Source organism: Galeopterus variegatus, unplaced genomic scaffold (assembly GCF_000696425.1).
Source record: "Galeopterus variegatus unplaced genomic scaffold, G_variegatus-3.0.2 Scaffold4835, whole genome shotgun sequence".
NCBI lineage: Eukaryota > Metazoa > Chordata > Mammalia > Dermoptera > Cynocephalidae > Galeopterus > Galeopterus variegatus.
This window is the reverse complement of record NW_007730946.1, coordinates 121,393-135,051: the sequence shown is the minus strand read 5'-3', so window position 1 is coordinate 135,051 and position 13,659 is coordinate 121,393.

The following is a 13,659-nucleotide window of genomic DNA, read 5'->3' as shown; positions in this document are numbered from 1 at the left end:
TGTTAAAGAACTGGCCTTTTGTCCTTTGTTCCTGAAGCAGTTTCACAACAGCTTCAGAGCAAGGCAAGCCACAGAAACTAAGAATATACCCTAACCTTGCCCTACCTTTCTGTCTTGGAGCTGGTCATACGGAACTTCTCTGACCTACCTTACCTAGTTGTAGGTGATACGACCCCCCATTTCAGGAGAGGTCCCACCCCATACACAGGAGGAAGGAAGGCTGCACCGAGAGGCCAAGAAGAATCTGAACAGACAGTCCTTGCTGGGTTTCCCCACTCAGTCTATAAATTTTATATCATATACCTTTTTATATACATACACATTTTACATAAGTTTCCATAAAGGAATGAGTTACATGGAGCTTCCACATAGCTGAAAATATGGAGGTTCCTGGAGGGTGTTGCACCTAGAGAGGGCATAAAAACTCTGCACCCCTTCTCCTGTGTCGCCCCCCCATGTGTTTCTTCATCTGTATCTTTTGTAATATCCTATATAATAAACCTGTAGACATAAGTGTTACCCTGGGTTCTGTGAGCTGCTCTAGCAAATTAATCAAATCCAAGAAAGGGGTTGTAGGAACCCAAATTTATAGCTAGTTGGTCAGAAGCCCAGGTAAAATAATCTGGGCTTATGATTGGCACTGGAAATGGGGGTGGGGGGATTCTTATGGGACTGGGCCCTACACCTGTGGGATTTGAAGTGATCTTCAGGTAGATAGTTTGGAATTGAATTGGAGGATACCCAGCTGGTGTCTGCTGCAGAACAGATTGCTTGTTTCTGTTGGGGAGAAATCCCTACACATCTAGTGTCAGAAGTGTGTTGTCAGAGTATAATGGAAGAAACTGAGGTTGTCTTTTCCACTCAGGAATTCTCTGAACCTACCACTAAATTTTTCTCTGAATCTAAATCTGTTCTAAAAAATAAAGAGTATATGTGTGTGTGACTGGTCAAGTAATTCACTTTAAGATCTTCAGGTGAATACATCTCAGGTTAAAAAAAATGCATTGTTTCACAATAAAAATTGCATTCCACAATAAATATTCCATCATATTTCATTCCAATAGGAATTTATCATGATGGTAACGATCTTAATTACATAAATGAGAAAGTGCTCTGTTCAAGAAAACAAAGAAATAGTTGGTAGTGAGAAGAAGAGATCAAGATTTAAACCAGCTCCTGTCTCTAAACCCTCTTTTCAATCTGTGTTATTTACAGTGTTTTTATACCTCGCACTCATCATAACTACAGCATCTCAGGGGAGAGGGAGAAAGGAAGAGATCTTATTTCTTATGAGTGAGCACAAGAAACTATAATAATATTACAACTTTGTACCTTATTTATTACATTGGGAACACAGATCCTGTCCTAGATAAAATCTACATATGAAGAAGTAAGTAGGCTGTTGACGCATTGTTAAATGCTTTAAGGCAGGCAGACAGACTTTGATAACCTTAAGGTGCTTTCTAGTTTTGAAATTCTGTTTTAAAGATCCCCATCATTCATTTCATGTAAACAGTCCTAAGTGTAAGCTTGCTTCTCACTACCCCAAATTTATAACTAGAAACCACCACATCAGCTACAGGATCTTGTTAAGTGCAAAAGAGAAGGAGCCATAGTAGTAAGTTCGAGCTGCACTTATTTCCTGACTTGAAATACCTTTGGATGACCAATCATTTTCACAGGCAGCCATCAGCAGCTTCTTCCATCTCTCCATTCCCTATATCTCTCCATTCCCTGCATTCTTGATGACTCAGGTTTGCTTATCAATCTCTATCAAAAAATTCAAAGCAACTTTTCCCTATTGCTGCAGGAGACTAGGAAGGCCAAGAATAGAATAGGGAATGAGGTATACATAGGCAATTAACAAGAGGCTTGGTAGATGGCTCAGAAACATATGCCAAAAAAATATTGGCAACAGCTTGGTCAATGGAGCCCTGGGTCACAGACTTAATGTGGTTTTTAGAATAAGTGGGTGTCCAGGAAAAAAATCCTCACTAGGTGGCATGGGATGTAGTTCTGAGGTGTTTAGGAAATAAAATGAATGGGGTATTTGGAAACAATGGGGAAGATTGGTTTATAAGCACAAAATATAGAATATTATATGTTTATATGTTTAGACCTATAAAATATATGTTTGAACAAAGTTTAGACATCCTTGTCTCACTCTCAAATATAGAAGGAAAGTTTTATATGAAATGTTTTTACCATAGGACTTTCAAAATATCCTTTAATCCTAGCTTAAATGCTTTATTTTTAGTTTACTAAGTTTTTAAAAAATCATAAGTAAATGTTGATTTATATAAAATAATTTTTCCACCATGATGATCATAAAATATTTCTACTTTCTTCTGTTAATGTAGAAAATTACATTGGCTGATTTTCTGAATGTTATGTAACTCTTGCAATCCTAAAGTAAAATAAACTAGGCCATGATGTATTTTGATTTTTATATATCAATCGAATTCAATTTGCTAATGTTTTGCTTAGGGTTTTTTTATTTTATTTTTTTATTTTAACTTCTCAATATACATTGTAGTTGATTTTCATAACCCTTTACCTGTTCCTCTTCCCCCTCCCTCTGCTTAGGGTCTTTTTTATTCCATGTTAATAAAAGAGATTGGCCAGTATTTGTTCTTTCTCATAATTTTCTTGTCAAATTTAAGTAGCAAGATATATCAGTCTCATAAGGTGTTTTGAAAAATGATCCCTATTTTTCTATTCTCTGAACGGGTTTGTTTAGGATTGTGAGATTTCTTCCTTAAATGTTTGGAAGTATTTACCAGTAATGCCATTTGTACCTTGATTTTCCTTTTGTGGAAGGTTTCCATTTATGGATTCAGTATTTTAGTAGTAATACTATCAGATTTTCTATTAATTTTCATAAGTTTTATTTATGTGCATTTTCCTGAGTTTGCTTATTTTCTCTAAATTTTCAAGTATATGACATAAAGTTGTTCATATTATACTCATATTTTTATTATCAGAGGCATTGCCAGTAGTGTTCAATATTTATTATGATTTCTGAAATTTGAGATTAATTCTTTTCTTTTTTTTTAGGGGAGAATAAAGGCCTGAGTGAATCTAGAAGTTGTTTAAGTAAGTGCTTTAAAAATGTAAGCATAACCAATAGAAAACAGACATTTATTTATTTATTTCAATCCTTTAAAAGTAAAAATTAAAAATAAATAGAGAATATCGACAACAACAACAAAAAAAAAACAATAATCAGATAAACACACGGCAAAAATGGGAAAAGATAAAAGAAGTTGAGGAAAATAGAAAATACAAAATAAGATTACAACAATGAGTTCTTACATATCTGCAATAATAAAAATAAATGAGTTAAATTTACACATTAAATTATGGATAATCTCAGGTGGTACTTTTTTTTTTAAATGCAGCTAATAGTAGTTACAAGAGACACATCTATGGAAAAAAAAAAAAAACAGGACAAGGCTGAAAATGAAGAATAATATACCTCAGACAAATGCTTTAAGAAAAAAGCTGTCTTTATATTAATATTGTATAATAAGTAAAAAGTATTTTAAAATGACAGATAATATACATCATATTATAAGAATATCTACATTCTAAAAAGATAGGTAATGAACTTGTGTACCTAATACATAACTTCTGAACTCATAAACCAAAAGAAAAAGAGGAAAATAGAATAGAATATGAGAATTTAAATCACACTGAGAGATTATAATACAGCACTCTCAGAATTTGACAGACTAAGGAGAAAAAAGAGTGAATAGAGATATATTATATTTAGTAAGCATATTTAACTTTTTGGGGAAGTATATGTATGAATACACCTATAATTTTGTACTTAAATGATGCACATTATTAACCCCAAGATAAAATATTAACAAAAAGAGATCATATATTAGTCCAAAATTAATCTGAAAATATGATGAAGATGAAATTTCAAGTCAGTGTTAAAAAGATCAACTATAAATTTTCTTGGGACAAGAAGATACTCATTTGGAAAAAATATTTAAATCTCGACCTCATATTATTAACTAAAATAAATTCCAGATGAAATAATAAAGTAACCTTCAAAACAAATAAAACTATGAGAAAATATAGGAGAGTATGTTTACAACTTAGAGTAGAAAAGGCCTTCTTAACATGATAAAAATTCAAAAGATTTAAAACAAAAGATTATTAAATTTGGCTATATCAAATATAAAGCTTCTGAATAACAAATGACACTGGAAAAGCATGAGTAAATAGGTTATATAAAGTATGAAAAATAAAAAAAAATTAGCTAGAAAGAGCACAAAAATTATAAATGGGTGATACATAGATATCCAGTGGTTAATAAGCTTGGTAAAAAGTGCTTAATTTTATTTGTAATTAGGGAAATAGAAAAATATTTGTTTGACAAAAATTATAAGGAATAATAATAGCAAGGGTTGATTAGATGAGGACAAATTGGTACTTATACAAACCATTTAAAAAAATAGAAGCCCTTCCAGTTCCACCAAAATAAAGTAGGCTGATTCTTCCCAGGTCCCTTCCCTACAATTAAAAAACCAGGAACATACACAAAAAGCAAGTGTGGTATGTCTCTGGAAGTTGGAAAGAAGAAGGTAGGCTGCCTAAAGACTTTGGGAGTTGAGGAGCAGCACAGCAGATTTTTAATAACACCAAATATGCAACTATCATATAACCCAGATTTGCATTCTTGGGCATTTATCCTGGAGAAATAAAAAGTAATGTTCATACAAAATCGTGTGCATAAATGTTTATAGTAGCTTTATTCATAATAGCAAAAAGATGGAAATAACCCCAGGGGTAGATGGATAAATAAACTGGTACATCAATGTCTTGCAATACTACTCAGCAATAAAAAGAGCAAACTATTGATGTATGCAAGGCTATGGGCTGAATTTTGTGTCCCCCAAACTCATATGTTGAAGCCCTAACCCCCAGCATAACTGTATTTGGAAATAGGGCCTTTATAGAAGTAATCAAGGTTAAACAAGGTCATAAGAGTTCAGCCCTGATCCAATAGGACTGGTGTTCTTACAGGAAGAGACACCAGGGAGCTTTCTCTTTCTACCATGTGAAGACACAGAGAGAAGGCAGCCATCTACAAGACAGCAAGAGAGCTCTCACAGAAACTGAATCTGCCAGCAACTTAATCTGGGACTTAAGCCTCCAGAACTGTTAGAAAATAAATTTCTGTTGTTTAAGCCACCTGGTCCATGATTTTTGTTATGGCAGCCTGAGCAGACTAAGACATGCAACAACTTGGATGAATCTCCAGAGCATTATGTTGAGTTAAAAATTCTTCCTGTACTGTCCAACTGCCAAAACAAACAAGCAAAAAGCCAATCCCCAAAATTTACCTACTATATGATCCCATTTATATAACATTCTTAAAATGACAAAAGTTATAGAAAAGGAGAATAGATTAGTGGTTGCCAGGGGTTAAGGGGGAGATAGGGATGGGAGCAAAGTGGTGTGGTTATTATAGGGCCACACTAGGGTCCTTGTACTGATGATAAAGTTGTGTATATTGATTGTGATATTACACGGTAGTTTTGCAAGATGTTAACATTGGAGGTAACTAGGTAAAAGGATCTCTTTGCATTATTCCTTACAATTACATGTAAACCTATGATTATTTCTAAATTAAAAATCTAATTAAAAAATAGAAAACGAAACAAAAACTAGGTGGAGTTCAACAAACAATACATCAAAATAGATTCTAATAGAGTTAAGAATTTAATTTGAAAAAATGAAATAAAAATAGTCCTAGAATAAAATACTCGTGGGGAAATCATCATGAATTTAACCAGGTAAGAATTTAAGTTTTACTGTGGCAAAAACAATACATAAGTCAAAATATTTAGAAAATAAATAACAACTGTTAAATATTTGCAGTGTCTATGACATTAAAAGTTATTATAATTTAACGTGTAGAGTACAACTACAAACCAATAAGAAAAAGATATATGCAAGTAGAAGCAATGTAATGATCAGGCAATTCAAAAATAGAAAATATATGAATGACTGGAAATGTAAATATGTTAAACTTTATTAATATTCAAGAAAACAAAAAATAAAAGTACAATAAGTTAGAATACTGGTTTTTCAGACTGAAATTCATTAGAGTGAAAACATCTAGATTGTGGGGAAAATTTACACTAATCATTGTGGAATATGTACCAATGTCTACAGGATGCACACCTATGAGAAGGAATAGCTATTCTCTAAAGGAGAATGCCAACAATGATAGAAGAAATGATGGAGTTAGAAAAACACTAAGTGAACCCCATCATAGAAATAAACAATTTTAATCAGTATCATAATTGGGTGTAAAAATTAGTGGGTGATGGCTGTATGAGGAATAGGATGTCTAAATAGTCTCAAAATGTCTCCTCGAGAAATACAAAGGAGAAAATAACAACTTTACAGTAGAGCAACTTGGCAAATGCAACATTAACCAAGTGATCAGTACTCACATCTCTGGTAATGAAACATAGCAACATTATGTTCCTCCTGATATAATGCACTGAGAAGGATATATCATCATTTTTGTGGTATTTCTATTGAAAATGCATTAGCTAAATCTAATCATGTAGATATATCTAACAAATCCAAATTGAGGGATATTTTAAAAAATGACTAATCTATTCTATTAAAAAGATATAAATATCATGAAAGACAAAGATGAAAAAAAGGCTGAAGAACTGTTGCAGTTTAAGGAAACCTAAAATGATATGACAACTAGATTAGGCCCTGTACCATATTTTTTATGTTTGCTTTAAAGGTTTTATTGGGACAATGGGTCAAATATCAATATGGTCTATAGATTCTAGTATTGTGCCAATGTAAATTTTCTGATTTTGATAGTTATACTATGATTACGTAAAAAACTGGTTTTACTGTTTTTAGAAAATAAACACTAAAATATTTGGGAAAAAGAGAGCATTATATCTGCAATTTACTCTCAAAAGGTAATATACACATATGTAGTGTGAGTGTGTGCATGCATGTGTATCTGCATGTGTGTATAGACAATAATAAAGCAAGTGAAGTAAAATGTTAATAATTAAGGTATATGATTGAAGAATACATGGGAGTCCTACGTACTGTCTATTTCCAATAATTCTATTTCAAATAGGTTTTTCCAAGGAAATAGTCATAAATATTTCTGAAGATAAGTCCAGTCTTGACTATAGTAGCAAAAGGTTAGAAGAGACCTAAATGGACATCAGTAATAAATTGCTGACATAAATTGTGGACTTTGTTTGGTGGAATATGATGCATCCATGAGAAATGATTGTGAAAATGTAGTTCTTGATTTAGGAAAATGTCTGTAATATTTTGTTAGATAAAAAATTGTCTAAGAAGGGGCCAGCCCGGTGGCGCACTGCTACAGTGCGCCACTTGGGAGTGCGGCGGCGCTCTCGCCGAGGGTTCGGATCCCAGATACAGACCGGTTCCCGCTCACTGGCTGAGCGAGGGGTGGGCGCAACACCGAGGGTTGCGATCCCGTTGCCGGTCCTGGTCCGGTACGGGCGTGACACTGAGGGTTGCGGTCCGTTGCCGGACACGAAAAAAGACAAAAAGGAAAAAAAAAATTGTCTAAGAAAAATATGTAGAGTATGATCTCATTTTTGCAGAGAGAAAAATAATCAATATTTATATTAGAAAGATACTAACTCAAAGTGCTAAATGTGGTTATACCTGGATGGTAGGCTTTATGGGTGATTTTCATTCTTATTTTGTTAATTCTGATGTGTCTGAACACTGTTTTAGGCTATATAGCCTAAAAAAAAATCATAGAGTTTTAAGTTAAGTTCACAAAAAACAGGCAAACAAAAAACCCTAAGAAATTAAAATCCAGAAAGTGACAAGTCTTTTATAGCAGAGAAAAGACCCATGTCTGTTTTCATCTTTGTACAGCACTAAAAGGAAGAGACTGCATGAGTAAGATAAAATGACATAATTTCACCAAAAACTTAAAGGTTGATTCTGGGCTTATCTAACACTTTAGAACCTTTAGGGATCCCAGACAGAAGTGGTTACTACCCATAATATATTTTCTATGGGCCTTTAGTGCATACTCACAAGAAAGGTTGGGAGCAAAGTAAGAGGGTTAAGAGAGCAGCTCCTCTCAGAGGTGTAAGCATGAGGGCTGCTGAAGTCATTGGAAAGGGCAAAAAAACAGAGAAACCCTCCAGTCACTACACAAAATACGAAGCAGCAGAAGACTATGGCTGGGAGAAGGGCAGGAGAGCTGAGCAAGAGTTTCTCTTAGGCTCAAGCAGCATAAACAGCTGGATGTCTCATGATGGAGCAGGATAACAAAGAAAAACTCCCCCATGCTTTCCAAGACTTACCCTGATGAAGAGGCGGCAGCTACCTGTGCTGGGGAGAGGAGAAGGAGAAGAAGAGCTAAGAGAAATGATCTCTGAGGCACAGTTGAATGAGTCCTGCTTAAGACTGAAGGCAGAGTAGAGACAAGTTCTATAAATGTTCAAATACCCATCCCTGATAAAGGGAAGGCTCTAATTACATCTTCCAATCATTTGGAGCCAGTGGTGAGTTAAAATGGACAAAAGTAACAGCAAATCCCAGACCCATCAAGATTACAGACTAGATTGACTCAATGCTCTGTACAAGAGGCTTGATTAAAAAATGGAATGTTCCCTTCCAAGAGCATAAAATGGTTTACTTCAGTTTCTACTCTTTTTTTGGTTTTATATACAACATTTAGCATTTAATAAAAAAAATTTGGGAAACAAAAAAAGGAAGAAAATGAGACCCATCATTAGAGATGAAACTGATCCAGAGATAGACCAAATGGTGGAAATACAAGACAGGGACTTTAAAATAACTATAATAAATAAGAATCTAGTGAAAAGGTGGAAAATATGTGAAAGGATGGGGAATTTCAAAAGAAAGATTAAAAATGTTGGGAAAAAAAGCCCCAAATGGAATGATAGAAATAAAAAAATATATATGGTACCAGAAATGAAGAATTCTTGTTATGGCTATAGCAGCAGACTGAAACTGAAATATAAAGAGAAAAAAAGATTTTAAATATGGTACATAGTACCCAAAATCTATGGGAAAATATCAAATTATCTACTGTAAGTGTAATTGGAGTGCCAGGAGAAAAGGAGAAAGAGAATGGGGCAGAGGAAATATTTCAAAACAGAATGTCTGGGTATTTTCAAAAATTGAAGACATCAATCTACAGATCCAGGAAGCTCCATAAATCCCAAGCAGGAAAAATACACTGAGTTACATTATAGTCAAACTCATTAAAAATGATGATAAAAGAAAAATTTTAAAAGCATCAGAGGAAAACTACACATTACGTAGAGAGAAACAACCATAAGAATGATGGTTAATTTCTTATCAGATGCAAAAGAAGTTAAAAGACAAGAGAAAGAAAAATTTACCATTCTGAAATTAAAACAAAGCAACAAACCAATGTGAATCTGTAATTTTATAGCCAGTTAAAATACTTTTCAAAAATGACTCTTAAATAGAACATTTTCAGACAAAAAAAAAAAAAAAGCTGAAAGAATTCCTCTTCAGTAGATCCATATTATAAAAAAAAAAAAATGTTTTAAAAAGTGGTTTAGATTGCCAAAAAAATATTATACCAGTTAGAAAATTGTTTCAGCAAGAAGAAATAAATAACACCTGAAAAGGCAAAAAATTGATAAAGGACTTAAAATTTTTTCCTATTATGTATAGGAATATTATACACACACATTACATAATATATTAATTACATATCTACTGAGTCTGTCTGCTTGTAATCCTACTGATAGATAGAAATAAATTTAAATCTCTATAAAAGATTAATGATTGATTAAAGCAAAAATTTTTGCAAGGTATTGTGAGATTTATACATATGTAGAAGCAAAATATATAAAAATAAGAGCACAAAAGGTATGGGAGTAATGTTTGGCAGTATACTGTTGTGAGCTTTTTACATTGTGAAATAGTATAATATATCTTAAAGATAGATTCTGATGTTAGACACATCACTTTCTCTATGTTGTCCAACACAGTAGCCCCTGCTATATGTGGCTAATTAAATTTAATTTAGTCAATATGAAATAAAATTAAGCATTTAGTCCCTCAGTTGCAAAAGCCACATTTCATGTGCTCAATAGGCACATATGGCTAGTGACTGCCATATTGCACAGTGCACACTGGAACATTTCCATTGATAGAGCAGAAAGTTCTATTGGACAGTGCTGCTCTAGAGAAACCACTAAAAAATAAAATAAAAATAAATTTAAAAGAAGCATAAAAATAAAAAAGAGAATATAAAGTGAAATTAAAAATTACTTAATTCAACTCCCTCTCCAAAATAAGGCAGAAAAGAAGCAATACTGAAATAAAAAATAGATGGACAAGTAGAATTACCAACATGGTAAATTTTAGCAAAACATATCTATAATTGCATTAAATGTAAATGAAAAAAACACCCAGATGCAAAGTGAGGATGGTCAAATTGGATTTTTAAAAAGCAAGATTTAAGTGTATGTTGCTTACAGGAAAGCTCTTTAAACACAAAGACAGAGAAAGAGAGAAAAGGGCAAAAAGTACAAAACATGCAAATGAACACTAAGCATGAGAAAGCTGATTTAGCTACATACATACCACATAAAGTAGGTTTCAGGATGAAGACTATAAGCAGAATAAAAAGAAAAATTATATCATAATGAAATGGTCAAATCAACAAGATTACCATACATCTAATAAAACAGCTCCTGGCTACATGAAGCAAACATTAGCAGAACTAAAGAAATAGACAAATCAAATTCATAGCTGTAGATTTACTATTCCTCTTAAGAATAATAGAAAAAAAGTATACAGAAATTAAGAAAGAATATAGAAGATTTGAGCAGCACTATGAGCCAACTTGTTCTAATGGACATTTTTATCGAACACTCCACCAGCAAAATACAAATTCTTCTCAAGTGCACATGAGACATTCATGAAAATAGACCATCTACTGGCTATAAACATATGTTAATAAATTTCAAAATGTGAAAATAATACAGATCATGTACTCTGTTGAAAAAAAGCAATAAACTAGAAACACACAACAATAAAGTACCTAGAAAATTTCCAAATATTTGGAAATTAAAATGTAACACTTCAAATAACCAATGGATCAAAGAAGAAATCACAAGAAAATTATAAAATATTTAAACTAAAATATATCAAAATCTGTAGGATGCAGCTGAAGAAGTAATTAGAGAAGAACTTATGCATATATTGGAAAAGAAGAAATTTATAAAGTAAATGATCTAAGGAAGACAGGAAAAAAAGGAAAAATGAAATCCAAAGTGCTATGGTCTAAATGTTAGTGTCTCTCCAAAAATTCATATGTTGAAATCTAATTTTCAGCATGTCATTATTAAGAGGTGAGGTTTTGGGGAGATGACTAGGTCAGGAGGGCAGAGCCCTCACGAATGGGATTAGTGCCCTTAAAAATGAGGCCCAAGGAAGCTTGTTTGTCCTTTCCACCATGTGAGGACACATCAAAGGCACTATCTGTAGGAAAGAAGCCCTCATCAGAAACTGAACCTTCTAGTGCCTTGATCTTGGACTTCCCAGTCTCCAGAACTATGAGCAATTTAATGTGTTTTTTGTAAATTACCCAGTCTAAGGTATTTTGTTATTGCAGCCTAAATGAACTAAGATACAAAGTAAATAAAAGGAAATAATAAAATAAGCATAAACATCAATTAAGTAGAAAATAGATAATAAAGAAAACTTTACAATTCAACTGTTAGTTCTTTGAAAAGTTTTAAAAACTTTCATAAAAGCCCCCAAAAGGAGGGGGTCATCACAACGGATTCTACAGACTTAAAAAACATAAGAATATATTATTGAGAAACTATGCCAATACACTTGACAAAATAGATGAAATGACAAATTTCTTCTTTTCTACTGACTAAAACTAATACATGAAAAGCATTGAGATTTTCAGTAGCTCTATGTCCATGAAAGAAACTGAATTTGTAATTAAAATTCTCCCAGAGAAAGCTTGGGCCCAGATGTCTTCACCAAACATTTAAGGAAGAAATAATACCAATACTACACAAACTCCTTTGGAACATAGAAAAAGAAGAAACCCATTATGATTTATTGTATAAGACCAGCATAACTCTGATACGAAAACCTGATGAAAGTATTTCAGGAAAATAAAATTAAAGGCCAATATCCTTAATGAACATAGATACAAAAATCCTTAGCAAAATATTAGCAAATAAATCCAGCAATATTTAGAATGGATAATACATTAGGACCAAGTGGGGTTTATCCCAGGAATGCAAGATTGGTCTATTATTAACATATCAGCCAGACATGTTCTGAATGGCTGAATAACTAGTGCATCTCTGCAGTGGCCAGCTTGCTTGGCCAGCTTATTGAAGTATCACCTTGTATTTGGTCCACATTCTTCTTAACCTCACTTTTTTCCCCTCACCCTTGCTGCCCTAGATTCCATCTTCCAATAAAGCATTAAGGCCGTCCAAAAATCAATCAACATAATACAGCAAAACAGAATAAAGGAATAAAATCATATGATCGCTTAACAGATGCAGAAAAGGCATTTGACAAAATTCACACCCATTCTTGATTAAAAACTCTTAACAAAGTAAGAATAGAAGTGAACTTCCTCAAACTGAAAATCTGAAAGCCAAGGTCATGTATAATTGTGTAAGATCATGTCTAATAGTGCAAGATGGAGCACTTCCCCCACAAATTGCAAACAAGGCAAGGATGTCTGCTCTTGCCATTTCTACTCAACCTTTTCCTGGATGTCCTCATCAGTTCAATAAAGCAAGAAAAGAAATAAAATTAGAAAAGAAGAAATAAAACTGTCCTTATCCCAGACAGCATGCAGAAAAGAAAGCTCTTTCTAATAAATGACGCAGAATTATTCAATTTTAACATTCAAATATCCAGTATGAAAATGGATGCTACCATAAACTTTAATGTCATAAAAAAATATTTATAATACAATAAACATATGTACAACAAAGTAAAAAAGCATGTTATAAAATTATATACGTAATATGACATTCTCTCAAAACGGAAAGGCATTAATCTAGAATGCTAATAGGGAACCTCTCTTCATGGATCAGGATGATGGTTATTTTCTTCCTGTCATAAGTTTGTACAATATAGTTGCTGCCCTGGCATCCATTTTTAGGCCTGATGTAGGTTGTTTGAAACCCAGTCACACCCTGTCACCATTGGCCTAGTGTAAATTTCCCCTGCCTGTGTGGTGGTTTCAGATTTGGCCTGCTTGCTCCTCATCCCACTGACACAAAACCCAAGGCAACCCACAGCTGCTGATGGCAATAAAACCTAATGGTCTACACCAAAGTCAGGTCCCTAGCTTCACACTTGTTTTCTTTAAACTAGTCAATCCTCAGCCCCTGCAGGAAAGTCTAAGGATAACACCCAAGGACCTTAACGAAAGCGTTATCTCACAGATCTCTCTCTCTCTCTCTCTCTCTCTCTCTCTCTCTCTCTCTCTCTCTCTCTCTTTCTCTTGCTCCCCACCCTCTGGTTGAGTTCCTTGTGGTCTCCTACAGCCTCTAGTCTTCCAGCAGGCCTCACTTCAGCACCCCTAACCTATCTGGAAACTGA